Genomic DNA, 15497 nt, shown 5'->3' with positions numbered 1-15497 from the left:
TCTTGAAAGAAATTGCAGCAGTTGTGCCCTCAGGCTTCAGTTTGCTTTTGTTCTTTTTTTTTTTAAAGATACCAGGCCTCTTGTCTGGCTAGCCTCCTTCCCCTGCCTTTCAGCCAGGCCTTTTCAGGCTCTAAGCTTAGGTTCTAATTGCAGTAAGTTGGGTGCCAATTATAGAAGTTAGGTCTGGTTCTTCCTCCCAGCTCCATGCTCCCAGAAGTAAGACTCAGAAAATATTTACAAATCCCTTGGCCATACAGCTAGGCTCTTAACTGACTAGATCATAACTTAGTATAACCCATTTATTCTGATCTACATTCTACCACATGGCTGGCTACCTGTGCCCAGATATCATGCTTCCAACTCATAACATCATCTTCCTGAGCAAATCAGCCATGCCTGGTTCTGTCCCAGAATCCTTCCTGCCTCCTGGATGTCCCTTCTCCTAGTTCCTGCCTAAGCCATTGGCCATCAGGCTTATTATTGATAGGTGACACATCCATACAGACAAGATATTCTCTCTATATATGCCTGCTTTGCTTTGTTTTGTTTTTCTATTGAGAAACAGAAAGGATGTTGATCCAGATGGAAGGGGGAGGGGAGGAACTAGGAAGAGTATGAAGAGAGGAAACCATAACCAGAACTGAATATACTGTATGAACAATTACAAAATACTTTTTTTGGGGGGGGGCAGGGTTTCTCTGTGTCGTCTTAGCTGTTCTGAAACTCACTCTGTGGACCAGGCTGGCCTTGAACTCAGAAGTCCACCTGTCTCTACCTTCCAAGTGCTGGGATCAAAGGTTTGCCCCGTCATGCTCAGTAACAAATTCTAATTTTAATAATAATAAAACATTTAAAGAAAAAGAAAAAAACTTGGAAAACTCGACTTTCCTCACTGAGTCTCTTCCATAAAGGAATGCATTCAACGGGTGTGTTATTGGCATTTTTAGTTCTGTCCTGGATAATGGAGTCTCAGTGCGCACGGCTGGAAACAGCTTCATGATGCAGCATTTCAGTTATTTTCTGTGATCTTTACTTGGGTGAAGATGAGATTTTTTTTCAAAGATTTACTTATTTATTTTATGAGTACATCTTCTTCAGACACACCAGAAGAGGGCATCAGATCCCATTACAGATGGTTGTGAGCCATCATGTATGTTGCTGGGAATTGAACTCAGGACCTCTGGAGTTAACTGCTGAGCCATCTCTCCAGCCCCGAAGATGAGATTCTTATTTTTTTTCATTTGTTTATTTTATAAGTGTGTGTTTGGGTGTAGGTGTGGTGGCATGTGTGTGGAGGTCAGAGGATAGCGCGTGGGAGTCAGTTCTCTTTCCACATGTAGGTTCCAGCCAGATCTCAGGCTGTTAGGCTTCAGAAAGGCAAGCCCTGCTGAGCTAGCTACCTGCCAGCCCAAAGACGGCCTTCGAGACTTTGTTGCAAAGGAGAATTTTAAGATGAGCCAGTCTGAAGCACAGCTAGAGCTTATTAAGAAGAAAACAGATTTTAACACAGTGGTTCATAGAAGGAGAGACACTTGGGGAAAGATACTCCAGTGTTGGTATGGACTTCTCAAAAGAGAGGCGCTTACTTACCTTAGCAGTTAGCCATGTAGGTGATTTTCTTGGCTTCCAAGTTACATGTCAAAGGGTAGCCAGGTAAAAAGAATGCCCCCCCTTTTTTTTTGATAAATGAGATTATAGGGTGGTTCTGGAAGTGCCTTGGATAGGATAAGACTTCCGATGCCAACTTGAGCAGTCAACATTCCCGCAGGCAAGCAGCACTAATTAGACCCAGTGCGTTACAAAGTGGGGGTTGGGAGGTCGGGGGTTGAGGGATTGGGGAATGTGTTAAGAGGTGTGGGGTGGATGTGAACCCAATATATTGTATACATGTGTGATATTACCAAAGAATTAATTAAAGATATTCTGGGCTGGAGGATGGATTAGTATTAATAAAGAGTGACTTACTGCTCTGTAGTGACCCTGAGTTCAGTTCCCCATACCTACAGGTAGGTGGCGTACACCTTCCTGTGACTCCAGCTTTAGGGGATCTAGTGACCTCTTCTGGCCTTCACGGGAACCAGAATTCATGTACACATACCACCTGCCCATAAACACAATTACAAGTAATAAACTAAACTGGACAGTTTTATGTCAATCGGGGAGGGCCCAGCCAATTGTGGTAGTCTTGGGTTCTATAAGAGAGCAGGCTGAGCAAGCCACGGGGAACAAGCCAGGAAGCAGCACTCCTCCATGACTTCTGCATCTTCCTGCCCTGTGTGAGTTCCTGCCCTCTCTGCTTTTAATGATGACCTCTTATATGGAACTGTGTGTAAAATTAACCCTTTCCTTTCTGAGTTGCTTTCGTTCATGGTGTTTTATCACAACCGTAGAAACTCTAACAAAGATGTAAACTCAACCTTTAAAAAACTGGAATAAATTAAATAAAAGATATTCTTGGAGGGGGGTTGAGGGGGGAGTAACTATGGGTATGGGTCTTTGGAGTTGCACAAAGAGGCAAGATGTGCTTTTACTGTTGATGGGGCTTTTTGCTTTCTTCTGAGACTGCTAGGAAATTGCAGGCTTATAGCTGGGAAACAAGAAAGGCTATATATGCTTAGGCCAAAAGCATGATTTGTTGCTATTAATATTTCAACATTCTTATTTAGAACAACTCTCTATAAAGTGATTATTATCCCTGTGTAGGCAGCCTTCATGGCAAATGTTAACTGTGCTAGAAGTTTTGATTCTCCGCAAGCGAGAGGCTTCAGCCAGGTTGCAGGGCGGGGCTCCTTTCTCTTCCCACAGTCCCTTAATTTCCCCCGTCTTTCTATGCTGCCGTAGGTCAAAGCCTGGGCCCCAGCTGCCCTGAGCAAGTGTGGCTTGGTCATCTGTCCTTGATATACCAAACACAAAGAGCCGTAACAGAGAAGAGCAGGGAAAGACTTATCCATTGTGCCCACAAATGAAGAGGCCCAGTGAGTCCCCCATGTCTGCCTTCAGGGTGCTGACACGGTATTGAGTAGAGAGCAAGACTGAGTGTTATCAAGAAGTACTGATCAGGTATGGCCACCCATCACTGACCTGTTCCTGACTCAGCTTATCTTCAGCTCCTGGCTCCCTCGATGTGCAGTTAGCAGCACTATGCTCTGTCCCGAGAGGCAAGTCCCTCTTCTGACTGGTGACAGGCTTCAGGCTTTCTCTTTCTTCCATCGGGAGACTGTGTGTGTGTGTGTGTGTGTGTGTGTGTGTGTGTGTGTTTAGGAACTTCAGTCCCTTAGGGTATGTTGTGACAATGGCCTGATATCTGAAGGGCGGGGTGCCAGGGTCTCTCTTTAGTCTGTCTTTGCTCTTGCCAGATGGTGACAGGAACGGTTAACAAAGGGGAGGGGCAAAGAGGAGAGCACTTAAGCCTCAAAACAACAAGCCCACTAGCCTGCTGCTGAGACTGTGGCCTGGGAGCTTTATCAGGAATACCATCTCGCTGAAGTAGTCTCAGCTCAAGGTTAAAACTGCATAACTCAGTCTTCATGTGTCACACCACAGGCTGAGCAGGAACTCACGGTCCTTTGAAGTACTGACTCTCCTTCTTCCCTGAGTCTCCAGTTGTTACTGTGATTAATGTTAACAATAACCACTACAATAGCATCAGCATTCTTGTAAATCCAACTCCTTTCTGGCTTGCAAATGGTTTTTTGGTTCTGACTTAATTCTACAATCCTGGGAATAATCAGTCAGGGCCCATCAGGGTCAGCCTTGCTGGTTCCCAGTTATTTACAGCTGTGTCTTTTGGAGTGTGGAGGGGGCCCAGAAACCAATATTTTTTTCCATGCCTGCAGCCATGGTTTATTGAGACACAGAAGCACAGGGTCTGACTGGACACAATTCTTTTGATCTTGGCTAATCTTGAAGCAGACCAGGCGTCCTTACAGCATGGGTGGCTGGGAGCGGGAAGTTAGAGTGGAATGGAGGGAAGCCAGAGCTGGAAGGGCTAGCCAGAACCAGCAGTGGGAGAGAGCAGGCTGGACCCATGATCAGGGTTATAGGGCTATTGACAAATGGAACAGGGCTAAGAAGCAGATGCTGAACCCAGATCCACATCCTAAGAGCAACTTTCTGTACAGGCTGGGCTGGGGTGCCCTTGATTGACAGTCCCTTCAGCAAACTTGAGAGAGAGCTTTCTCAATTCAAAAAACCCTCAATAGGTCTAAACACCTCTTGCCAGCTGAGCCAATGAATGACCCAGAACAGCAGATCCTGAGGGCCGTAGATGCTAGACTACTATGTATCACCATAGAATAGTTACTAAGGAAAAATTAAAACTTAATATATAAGAGCATAGAACCTAAAGAAATACAATTATAAAGAGACATGGACACCAGGAGGTCATCAGAAAAAGAGAGATTCGGAAGAAAGATGAAATGGTTTTACTGCACTGTAAAATGCACTAATCGTCACTTTAAAATTGTTCGGTATAAATATTATGTTATGTAAGCTTCATGTAAATTAAAAAAAAAGCAATAGTCCAAATTAAATACACAATTAGAAAATATACTTCTCCCAATTAAAATTCAGTGGCGCTCAATATGGTGACTGGAACTTGTAATGTCAGCACTGCAGGCTGAGGAAGGAGGGTCATGAGGAGGCTAGATCAGGACTAACCTGAGCTATCTAGTGAGTTCTGGCTAGACAGGGCAGTATAGCAAGACCTTCTGTCAGAAAAATATCCAATATATTAAAAGCAGTTTAGGCCTGGTTGTAGAGAGGATTAGTAAATGGGAAGACATAGCTGAGAAATTTAATCCTGGGGAAAAAAAGAGGTTGAAATAGGAGAAATAAAAGTATGTAGACAAAGACAGGCTAATAGCTATGGCTGTGGCTTGGGTATGGTTTGTTTCCACTAAGACTTGCTCTGAAACTTCATTTCTAATTCAGTGGTGTTGAAGGTGGTATGAGCTTTAAGAGGTGAGCCGGATCAACCATTACGAAGGTCAAACATGCTTCTTGAGGGAGGGAGTTCATATTGGGCTGGATTAGCAGCTGCAAACTGAGCTTGTTACAAAGCAAGACTGTTCCTCCTGTCTTCACAAGTGGCTGCTTGCCCTTCTGTCTTCTGCCATGAATTGAAGCAGTTGGCCAACACGATGTTGGGCTTCTGAGCTTCCAGAAGGGTGGTTCCAGATAAACTTTTTCCCATCCCAGCTTTGGGTATTTTGTTATAGCAACTGAAAACAGACTCATACATCTATCTAAAGAAAGTTTAGGAGAAGGAAGTGAGAGAGATAGGCAGAATGGGAACAAATATGGAAGTTGCTTTTTAAAATTCATGTACGATCATGGAGACTAGCGTCGAAGGTTTCAATAGACCTTTTGGGTTTTGATAAGTCAAGTAAAGACCAGCAATGATAAAAGGAATAGCAGAGTGGGATGGAGATGTGGCTTTGAGGTAGGGTGCTTGCCTGCCACACATAAGATGCTGGGTTTCATGGCAGTACCATGTTAGTGTTGAGGGATGGACCCCAGGGGTTGCCATGGTTACTGGCCACAGCCCCTTTCTTTCTTCTTTGCTTGGTTCTCAGGTTGGGGGACCATTGCCCAGTGTCCTGAAGTGAGAACGGAGATCTACATTTTGTATAATTCCAAGCTACAGAAGCCCCTACTGTTGCATGGCCTTGGCTGTCTTAGAGTCCACAGTTCACTGGGGCTTCATTAGAGTCTGTTAGCATGAGAACTCTTGTGAGTGCCAGGCATCTGGCCCTGGCTTTGGGTACTTGCTGGAAGCTCTTAGAAATCAGATCTTTCAGAGGCAAGCAAGTCTGGAATGGGTTTCTAAGTGCTGAGGTATTGATCGCCAAAGCCCACGGTACCTATGGGAGTATGAATTTCTTGGCCTTTTACCTCTAGCTTCGAGTAACCCTGGGTTTTCTAGAAGTGGCTTTTTTTTTGTTTGTTTCTGGACAAGTGTCAGTTCTGTTCTATTGGTTGGACAGTAGGTAAGTGTGACATTCCTTCAGGCTGCTTGGGTAGGGCTCTATGGTCCACTGTTGGGCTAGGTCAGAATTTCTTTAAGTTACTCTGCTAAGAATGGGTGGAGAGCTTATTTTCAAGCTTGGATCTCCAGACCCCCCAGACCCTAGCCCTAGGGAACCTGGTTCTGAGTCTGCCACAGGTGGAAACACCATCTGCTGGTCTGGAACCTGACCGGTCAAAGTTCTTGTTCCAAATTTTGGCTTTTACTGAGGTCCAGTTGGATAGACTCAGGGTCTATGTTGGGCCCCGAAGCTAAAAGGACAAGAAATAATGAAACAAACCAGCCAGCACAGGGCAGAATGATGATTGTCAATCCCTAGCATGGCAAGTGCTTCCTGGGAGCAACACAGAGATTGGAGATCTCCGAAGGGACAGGCGCTGTTGGTGGGTCCCAAGAGAGAGAGGGACAAAGCTATTCCAAGCCAAGAGGCTGCTTGTGCTTAAAAGGTAGCAAAGGTCTCCGCTGCTGAGGGTGGTCTGAGCCCTTCCTTCTGGCTAGTGAGGGAGCAGGAGCTGGGATAGCTTGGGATACACTTTGGGGGCCATGCTGCCAAGGGGGAATGTATGTGATCAGGTCTGCATTTGGGGGAACAGATCAGAGATGAATCAGGCTGAGTCTGATCTGCGCTCCAAATGCACTCAGGCTTGTTCCTAGTGACCTTTAGACTGGAGCAGGTTGCTCATCTTCTTTGATCCTAACCAAGGCCCATAAATAAGATGGTGAGCACCCAGAGCTGAAACACAGGAGTCTGAGACAGGAGGATTGGGAGTTCAAGGTCAGCCTGGGCTACCTTACACAAACAGAGAGTAAAATAGGCACATCGTGTATTTAATACACAAAGTCACTGGAAACAAGAAGGCACACAAGAAAGCTCTTCGCAGGGCTAGGAGCCTAATGACTCAATAAAATAATGTCCCTTGTTTCTCTAGTTTATGATCGGCAGCTGGTGGGCACATCTGGAGGATTGCAGGGCTATGTATGGAAGGTTAGGGCACCTGTGGGTAAGACTGGTGCATCAGACAAATATCAGCAAGTGAAAATCTGGGGCACCCTCCTTCACGGGTGGCAGATTCCAGGCTGCCCCATGGAGGTCTTAGTCATTTGGAAGAAAGGGGGTTCCAGGTCAATTTTGAAAGCCATCATGCTCGAGAGGCTGACTGAGGAGAGGATGTGGAGGGAAGTTAGGGGAATGCTGGCCACTGCAGGGATGGGCTGAGGGGGTGGTCATGCGGCTGATGGTGACAGGCTGGTGGAACAGAATGCAGAAGGCCAAGGTGCCCTTCATACTGCAGCAGGGAACGGAAGGGTTTAGAGGGCACTGGACAGGCTGTTGAGAGGATTCAAGGCCAAGGGAATGGTGCTATGTGCTGGTTCAGTGTGGCAGGGAAAGAGCTCTGGCCAGAGAGAAACTTCCATGCCAGGAGGCAGGTAGGGGTTGAAAGGTTTCACGTGGTCAAGGGGTGCAGAGCCGGGAAGCTGGAGGGTTCTGATACTCACTCTCTGAGCGACGGGGAGCGTCACCTGGAGGGGAGTGCTCTAGATTAAGGCAAGGAGGGAGAAGGAGGAAGAAGGCCGTGAGGAAAACCTTTGGTTAGAAGGAGAGGGAGGGCATTACAGAGATGGCTGAGCAGTTGAGGACAGGCTTGCATCAATGAAGTAGGACATGGAGGGGGTGGGGCATATCCTGTCTCTCCCACAGGGCCTGCACTCTGGGGCGATGTATGTGTGTGTCTTGAAGTGACACCCATCAGACAGCCTTCCGTGAGCTCAAGGAGCAGGACCTGGCCGGTTAACATGGGTGCTGACTCAGCGTTCTTCCTGTATTTGTCATCTGTGTGGTCCATCTGCCTCCTTCCCCAACCCTCAATCTCTGGAGCCTGGGTCCATGTTGCAATTACATCTTGTGTTTCTGATCTGGTCCCCTTAGTAAATGGTGCAGAAGGAGTGGCTGGGAGAGGAGAATGGAATTCAAACGACATCCTGGGGTAATGAGATCTCTAAGGGGACTCTTCCTTTTTGCCCAACGCCAGAGCCTGCTCCCCTGCCTTCCTTCCTGGGGAGTCACGAATCTCTGATTGCCTGATGGAATCCAGCTTCCCTTTCCACATATAACTCGGTTGGCACCATCCCAGCAGCCATGTGAAAGCTTTGAGGAGAGGAAGAGGGTCTCTTGGGATCATGAGGGAATGGCCGCAGGCTGGTTCTTGGGGAGAGTGTGGTCAGGCTAGAAGGAAAGAGGGAGGATTTTCATGGAAAACCCTGGCAGATTGGGATGCAGGCCTCTGGTTTTCATCCTAGAACATGCAGAAGGCTCAGTCAGAGCCAATGGGCTGTGAGAGCCCTCCTGCTGGGTGGGGAAGGGCAGGGAGCAGGGACACTCTGTACCCAGGAGATGGCTGTCTAGGAAGCAAGTCAGATGCCCACTCTGGAGGCAGGGGTGGAGGGCGGGGGTGGGAGTCTGAACTCCAGGTTACATCCTGCTCTCCAGAGCCTCCTTATGAAAGAGTTCTATGGCTACTTCCCTTTGGCTTTCGTGGCTGGACTGGGATCATTGCCTCCCACCCACCTGCTGGGGACGATGAGTGAGCTTCCTCTCCAGCTAAGGGTCCCCCCCAACAGGGTCTAGCTCTAGCTCTTGGCCTTTTATCCTGGGACAGTGGCCACCTTTTTCTACTTCTCCTGACCCTGCGCTGCTGCTTTACTGTGAGGTCTCTAAAGGTCCAGCTCCTCAGATAGCATCCCATCAGCCCCTGCAAGAAATGTACTCTGGCAAGGAACAGGCTCAGGCTCCTCCCTGGAGCTGCCTCTCCAAAAGCTCTCATAGACTAACACCTGAAGGCTTTCTCCTTGTCTACCTGTGGCTTCTGTCCAGGTAGAGTCAGAGACCCCATCCTGCTGATTGTTAACATTTGTGTCACTTCTACAAACCATGGTAGAGGCTGGAGTCCTGAACCTGGGCTCCCCCAGCTGTCCTGGGCATGCACTCCAAGACAGGGAGAGGAGTGACAAGAGTGACACATGTTTTAGAATGTGGGTGTGAGCTTTCCTGCGCCCTCAAGCAGCGGCTGTCTCCTGGGTTCTGTCAGTCCTCTAGAGCTAATGACATGGACCCTGGACACTGCCATACTCCACCTTGATGATAATGGACTGAACCTCTGAACCTGTAAGCCAACCCCAATTGTGTTGTCTGTATAAGAGTTGCCTTGGTCATGGCATCTGTGCACAGCAGTAAAACCCTAACTAACTACACCCACCCTCCACACCTCCCCTGTGGACACTCTAGAGGGGCTTGTGCTTGAATATTTGAGTGGGGATAGAGGCAGGAAGGCTGAGCCCTATGCCTTAGTGAAGGCGAGCCTAACAGGAACAGCAGGAGAATTTGCCACGTAAGAGAGGGACAGGGCTGGTGGGGCAGGCAGCCTTGTATATCCAGCTACCCTTTGTCTGCCACTGGGCACTTGTGCCCTCACCTGGGTGTGCAGTCCTACTAAGAGGTCCTGTGGGCACTTCTGCAATGACTCCTAGCTCTAGTCTTCTGCCTTAGCTCATGTCCCCTCCTTAGAACATACCCTTCCCTGTGTATACTCTCTGCTATCCTTGTGGTCTCCCTGGTGGCCATAGGGTCTGCTGTGTGAAGAAGTGTGGTCCAGACCTTGGCCCTGCCCACCCTGTCTCCTTGAGGTGTTCTCCCTTTTACAGGACTGTGGTTATGTTGAGAATCTCAGTAAAGAATCTCCTGAGGCACTGGGCAGTGGTGGCACATGCCTTTAGTCCCAGCACTTGGGAGGCAGAGGCAGGCAGATTTCTGAGTTCGAGGCCAGCCTGGTCTACAGAGTGAGTTCCAGGACAGCCAAGGCTACACAGAGAAACCCTGTCTCAAAACACCAAAAAAAAAAAAAAAAAAAAAAAAAAAAAAAAAAAAAATCTAAAAGAATCTCCTGAGGATCTCCATGGATCCACTGCCTGCCTGACATGCCCTCTGGGATGGCTTACAGGGCTCTAAACTCAGGTATCTAACCCAACTGGTTCTCTCCCTCCCTCTCTGAGAAATCACCCATGGTATATCTTCCTCCTTCTCTCATGCCTTCAGTCTCCCTGTGCTGTGTATTTTCCTCCTTAGGGCCTCACTGTCTCCCCCATTGTCCCCTTGTCTCACCCCCAGCTCTCCCCCCCCTCCACTTCCCAGCGCTCCTGGGGCAAACACCCCCAGCCCCCTGTCCTTGGTGCTCCCCAGCCTATCCCAACTCCACTGAGGGGCTTGTCTGCTTACACTCACCCCTGTGAAACCACACATGCCGTTCCCTGTTTTCAGGGAAATTTCCAGAACCTCTGGCACCCCAAAGACTCCCTTGTTGCTCTGTACCACATCATCCTCACTCTTTGACTTTACATTCTTTCTTTCACACACACCCACAGTCAGAAGTCAGCAGTACAGTGAGTGAGCGACCAGGAAGCAAAGGCCACACGCAGGCATGGTGTACTCATCAGGGACGCAGGACACACTGCTGCTGGGTAGCAGGAGTAGATGGTGTGCAGAGCCTGCGGGCCAGGGAGGCCTGTGATGCTTCCGCTTGAACCAGTGGTCCTGAGAAACTGCTTTCATCCCGTTTACTTCCTTGGTGGCAGCAGTAGCCGCGGTGGCCTTGGATGGTCACAGCTGTCGTGTGCTGGCTTTGAATGGCTAAGAAGCAAGAGCTTTGAACACGCTGGGCGAAATTTCCCTGCTTCCCCAAGGCTGAGCAAGGGCAGTGGCAGTGCCTGCTCGGAGTCCTTAAGGACCTGGATTGTGTTCTTCCCACAAACACACACGCTCTCTCAACCCCAGGTAGACCAACCAGTACTTGGCTGTGCTTAGAGGTGGAGCTTTGAAAGGGAAATCAAGGCAAACTGAGGACAGATGGACAGGCCCTAATCTAATATGACTGACGTCTAACCCCCAAGTTCATCTTGGGATCCTGACAGGAAACTAAAGTTTAAATAAAAGGCAGAAGGAGTGAGGGTCTGAGCAATCCTGGCCAAGGTGTGGTCCCACCCATCATAGACTCTTCATTGTTTTGGCTCCGGAAGACATCTCTGAGAGACAAGAGCCTCCTCTGGCTAGCCCCAGGGCCCCGGTCCTTACCTCCTTCCAGCACAAGCTTTGGGATCGTAATTCTAATTTATTGGGGGACCGTTGTTTCATTAGTAAGATGGGCTAAGAGAGGAGCAAGAGTGTTCCCTTAGAAAGGAACTTCTGTCATGCCATTCGGGCTGCAGTGTCCCCAGGCTCTCTGGAGCAACTGAGAGCAGCTTGGAGTTGCACAGGAGAGGGGAAGGATGAGGGGATTGTAGTCCTGGGGTGAGACATAGACTTCAGGGCAGGGATGGAAGGCTAGAGTCAGGGAGACAGAGGGGGCAGGGTGAGGCATCTGGTTGAGGCCATTGGGTCATACCATGGCCACACACTGCCCACATATTAGTGACAAGATCATCTTGGGTGCCTAGAACTTTAGGTGCCTGAAGACACCCAACTCAGCAGAGGCTAGGGACTGTAGTAGTCAGGGTTCTCTAGAGGAACAGAAGGACTCACTCTCTCCATATATACATATATGGAATTTATTATATATGGAATTTATTAGCATGCCTTAAGGCTGTGGTCCTGCTAGTCCAACAATGGCTGTCTACCAACAGAAATCCCAATACTAGTGAAGGAGTACACCTGCCAGTGAGTTTGAACAGGCAGGCAAAGAGCAAAAGCATCCCTTTCCCTTGTCTTTTATATAGGCTGCCAACAGAAGGGGGGGCAGATTTAGGATAGGTTCTCTGACCTCAAATAATCTGGATTGAGGGTGGGCCTTCCGACCTCAAATGATCTAATGATTCAATCAAGAAAAATCCCTTACAGATGTACCCAGCCACTTGGGCTTTAGTTAATTCCAGATGTAGTCAAGTTGACAACCAAGAATTAGCCAGCCACCACAGGGATCTACCCCAGTAGTAGGGCAGTTACCTAGATGTGCAAGACCCTGCTTGCATCCCTAGGACTCGGGGAACAGAACCAGGAGAAGGCAGTGGATGGATTGGCTAGATAGAGCCCAGGAGGAAGCTCAAGGCCATTTGGGAATTAATGCTAGGCTGTGTGCATGACTGTGGCTCACAAGGAAGAGGAGAATCATGGGAGGGAGTCTGTCCGTGTTTTACCATCTGCAAAATGGGTACAGTTACAAACGATGCTTGTCTTAGAGATGACAAAGTGTACTTAACAGTATTGCTGTGTCGCTGATGTAACAAGGGCAGCAGCTCCACATGGATCTTCCTCCTGCTTAAACGGTTTATTAACAGCCCTTCCAAAGATGGGACCATATCACTGCCTGCGTTCTGCAGCCACTTGGTTCTGTGAATGCAGCTCTGGGTGGCGCTGTGATTTCAGTCTTGTAGACTGCTGCTGAACATGGGGTCAGCTAAGACCCTGGATCCGTATGGGGCATGATTTGAACCCAAGGACTCATCAGGAAGAAGCCAAAGCCAGATCTAGGGGCTGAGTGTATGTCTCAGACCCCAGACCTGTGTGTTGTCCCCCTTTCAGTTAAAGGCAGGGGCCATGCCTGATAAGCCCAGCTTCTGCCTTAGTGTTTAGATGGTAATAATGAGAAGGCTGGGGACGGGGAATGTGGAGGCAAAGAGCTAGTTTGAGGACAAGGAAAGGACACTCTCCAGCTTAGATATGGATGTTCTTGGTCCTTAGCCTTCTACAGACTGCCAAAACCGAAACCGGGGAGTCGTGGTTTGACCATTCTGAACTGCCAGGCTTGTGCGCTTTCTTGGAGCAATTCCGCCCTCTTGTGGTCATTCCTGCAATTGCAGACAGTGAATGTGACAGCTCAGCGCTCTGGGTGCGTCTATTTCCAGAGTGACAGTCCAGGCTGTTTTTTTATCCTTGGATGTCCTAGTACTGTCGTCGTTGCCTTGGCATGTCCTTGCTCCTCGTTTGTGTCATCTTTGTCCCTGGCATGTCTGTCTGTCCTACTGGTGTGGGCTGTCTGTCAAATATCTCTTCCCATCAGCCTCTGGTCTGGCTGTCAAATTCTTTCCTGCTGTCTCTGGCTCTCCCTACCCTGCTCTCTTGTGTCTGTGTCCCTAAGCTGGGGTCATGTCTGTTCTCCTCTGGTTGGAGCTGGTTCTTGAGAATGCAGGCTTAGCTGCTCTCTCCAGAATGAGTCAGGAGCTCCTGGAGGGATGAGGGCTCAATTCCCACCTCCTGGTGACCTCGGGAGAGGGTGCACAAGGGCAGAGGAACTGGCTCAGCTGGGGACTGTGACAAGAGATTTTCCAAATCATGTTTATGGGGTGGGTGGAGGCATCGACGTCAGAGGAGAGGAATGAGCAGGCTGGATGTGGCCTGCCTGGCACTATGCTTGCTCCCCCCTTCCTCCGGGGAGGGCCCAGTGCCAGGGTGTGCTACCCACAGGGAGGGGCTGAGCACGGCTGCTTGAGTGGGGTTCCCTACTTAATTGTTATCTGGGTCTGCTGTGCCTCAGGGACTTTGCACAAACCCCTTTCTGACAGTTTCTATCTGATGCTTTACTTTTGAAATCACCTCTTCTGGGAAGCCTTCCTTGATTTACAGTATCTGAGATGGGCAATACTGTACACCTGGCTAATGTTACCTGGTCATAGCTCTGTCTTCCCTACTGTGTGTCAAATGCTGTATTATCAAAATCTGTCCCTTCCCAGCCCTCAATAAATACTTACTAAGAGGATGTCCTGGAGTCTCTCCTGGTCCTCCCTCCCTTCTTCCCTCTCTGCAAATATGTGTGTGTGTGTGTGTGTGTGTGTGTGTGTGTGTGTGTGTGTGTGTGAATAATGCACATGCATTAATACATATGTATGTGCGTGTGTACACACATGTACACAAGGGTGGATGATGCTCTTACAGTTCATTTCCATCATATAATAAGGCTTATATCTAAGTTCATTACAACTATACTAAGGGGGAAAATTCAGTTCTTCAGTCCCAATAGGCACACTTCAGATGCTCAGCATCCATGTGTGGCTAGATATGGTCAGGCCCAGAGGATGGTGTAGATACAGAACACTGGTGTCACCACAGGAAGTTCCTTTAGTCACCACTATCAAAGAACGAGCTTTGGGAAGCTTCCTACCCCCGGATTCTTTCCCACTGTGAGGAGGAGGAGGAGGAGGAGGAGGAGGAGGAGGAGGAGGAGTCGTCTCCATGTGTCCATCTCAGGATCTGAGGGACCAGGACATCTGGTAATATGCATTGTTGGATGGCTAGATGCATGGCAAGTGTGTGTGTGAATGGGTGGATATACATATATATAAAATATATGGTTGTATGTATATGTGTGTATATATGTATGTGTATATGTGTGTATAAATGTACAGATGTATGTATAAATGTACCTATGTATGAATATGTGTTCCTGAATTCCATATTTCTGAAACTCCCATCTGTGTATGCCCCGGGGTGGGATGGGGTTGGGAGGAGCAGCGTTGCTTCCTAGCTAGTGTGTTTTATCATTTGTACACAATTTAGAGTCACCTGGGAAGAAGGTAGCTCGCCTGAAGAACTGCCTTCATTGGATTGGCCCCTGGGATGTCTGTAAGGAATTTCCTTAAGTTCTAATGGCTACAGGAGGGCCCAGCCCACGGTGAGTGGTGCCTTCTCTAGACTACTGGGCATGGGCTGTATAGGCCATGAGGCAGTCTGGAGAGGAGGGCAGTGAGCTGGCCCTGCCCCTTGCCAGCTACAGCTCTTGGGAGAGTCCGTCCTGCCTCTCTGCTGGGCAGCACAGTGGAGCTGACTCTGGAGGTGTGGGTGCTGGTGAGCCAGTCCCGAGGACACGAGAGTGGGAGAGCTGAGCCTGCTTCCTGCCAATGGCCATGTGGCCCAGCTAGATTAGTGCCGAGGAACTCTTCCTGGTAGGCGGTGCAGATAAGGGAGAGCTGGTGTGCTCAGCTACTACCCAGGCCCAGATCCAAAATCTACATCGTCTGTGAACTGCTGGGGCAACGTGAAAGGGCCTGTCCTACTGATCCAAGGTTGTGGTATCCCTGTGACACAGGGCAACAACAGGATAACTGGGAGGAGTCCTGGTGGGGATCCAGTATTGATGGTGTCGCAGAAGCCAGAGGCCTCGAACCAGACCAGTGACTCATTACAATGAACATTTGCAAGTGAAGATGTGTGGACAGAGGAATATACTGTGGGACACACTGTGACGCACTACAGCTTCCATGATGAGATGTTTTCTATTTTTGCTTGTCTGTGTGGTTTTTATTTGGGTGGGGGGAGGGAGATTGCGAGGGCAGAGAGCAGGTAGATGCAAGGGAATGGGGAGATGAGTGGGACTGGGATGCATGTCGTGGAAAAAAGTCAATAAAACGTTAAAAAATAATAAACTGTGTAAGCTATAGGGAAAGATTTGAAAAGGAAGGGAGGAAGGAAGGAAAGAAGGGAGGGAGGGAG

This window comes from Mastomys coucha, unplaced genomic scaffold (genome assembly GCF_008632895.1).
Source record: "Mastomys coucha isolate ucsf_1 unplaced genomic scaffold, UCSF_Mcou_1 pScaffold23, whole genome shotgun sequence".
Classification (NCBI taxonomy): Eukaryota; Metazoa; Chordata; class Mammalia; order Rodentia; family Muridae; genus Mastomys; species Mastomys coucha.
Note: the sequence above shows the minus strand (reverse complement) of the source record.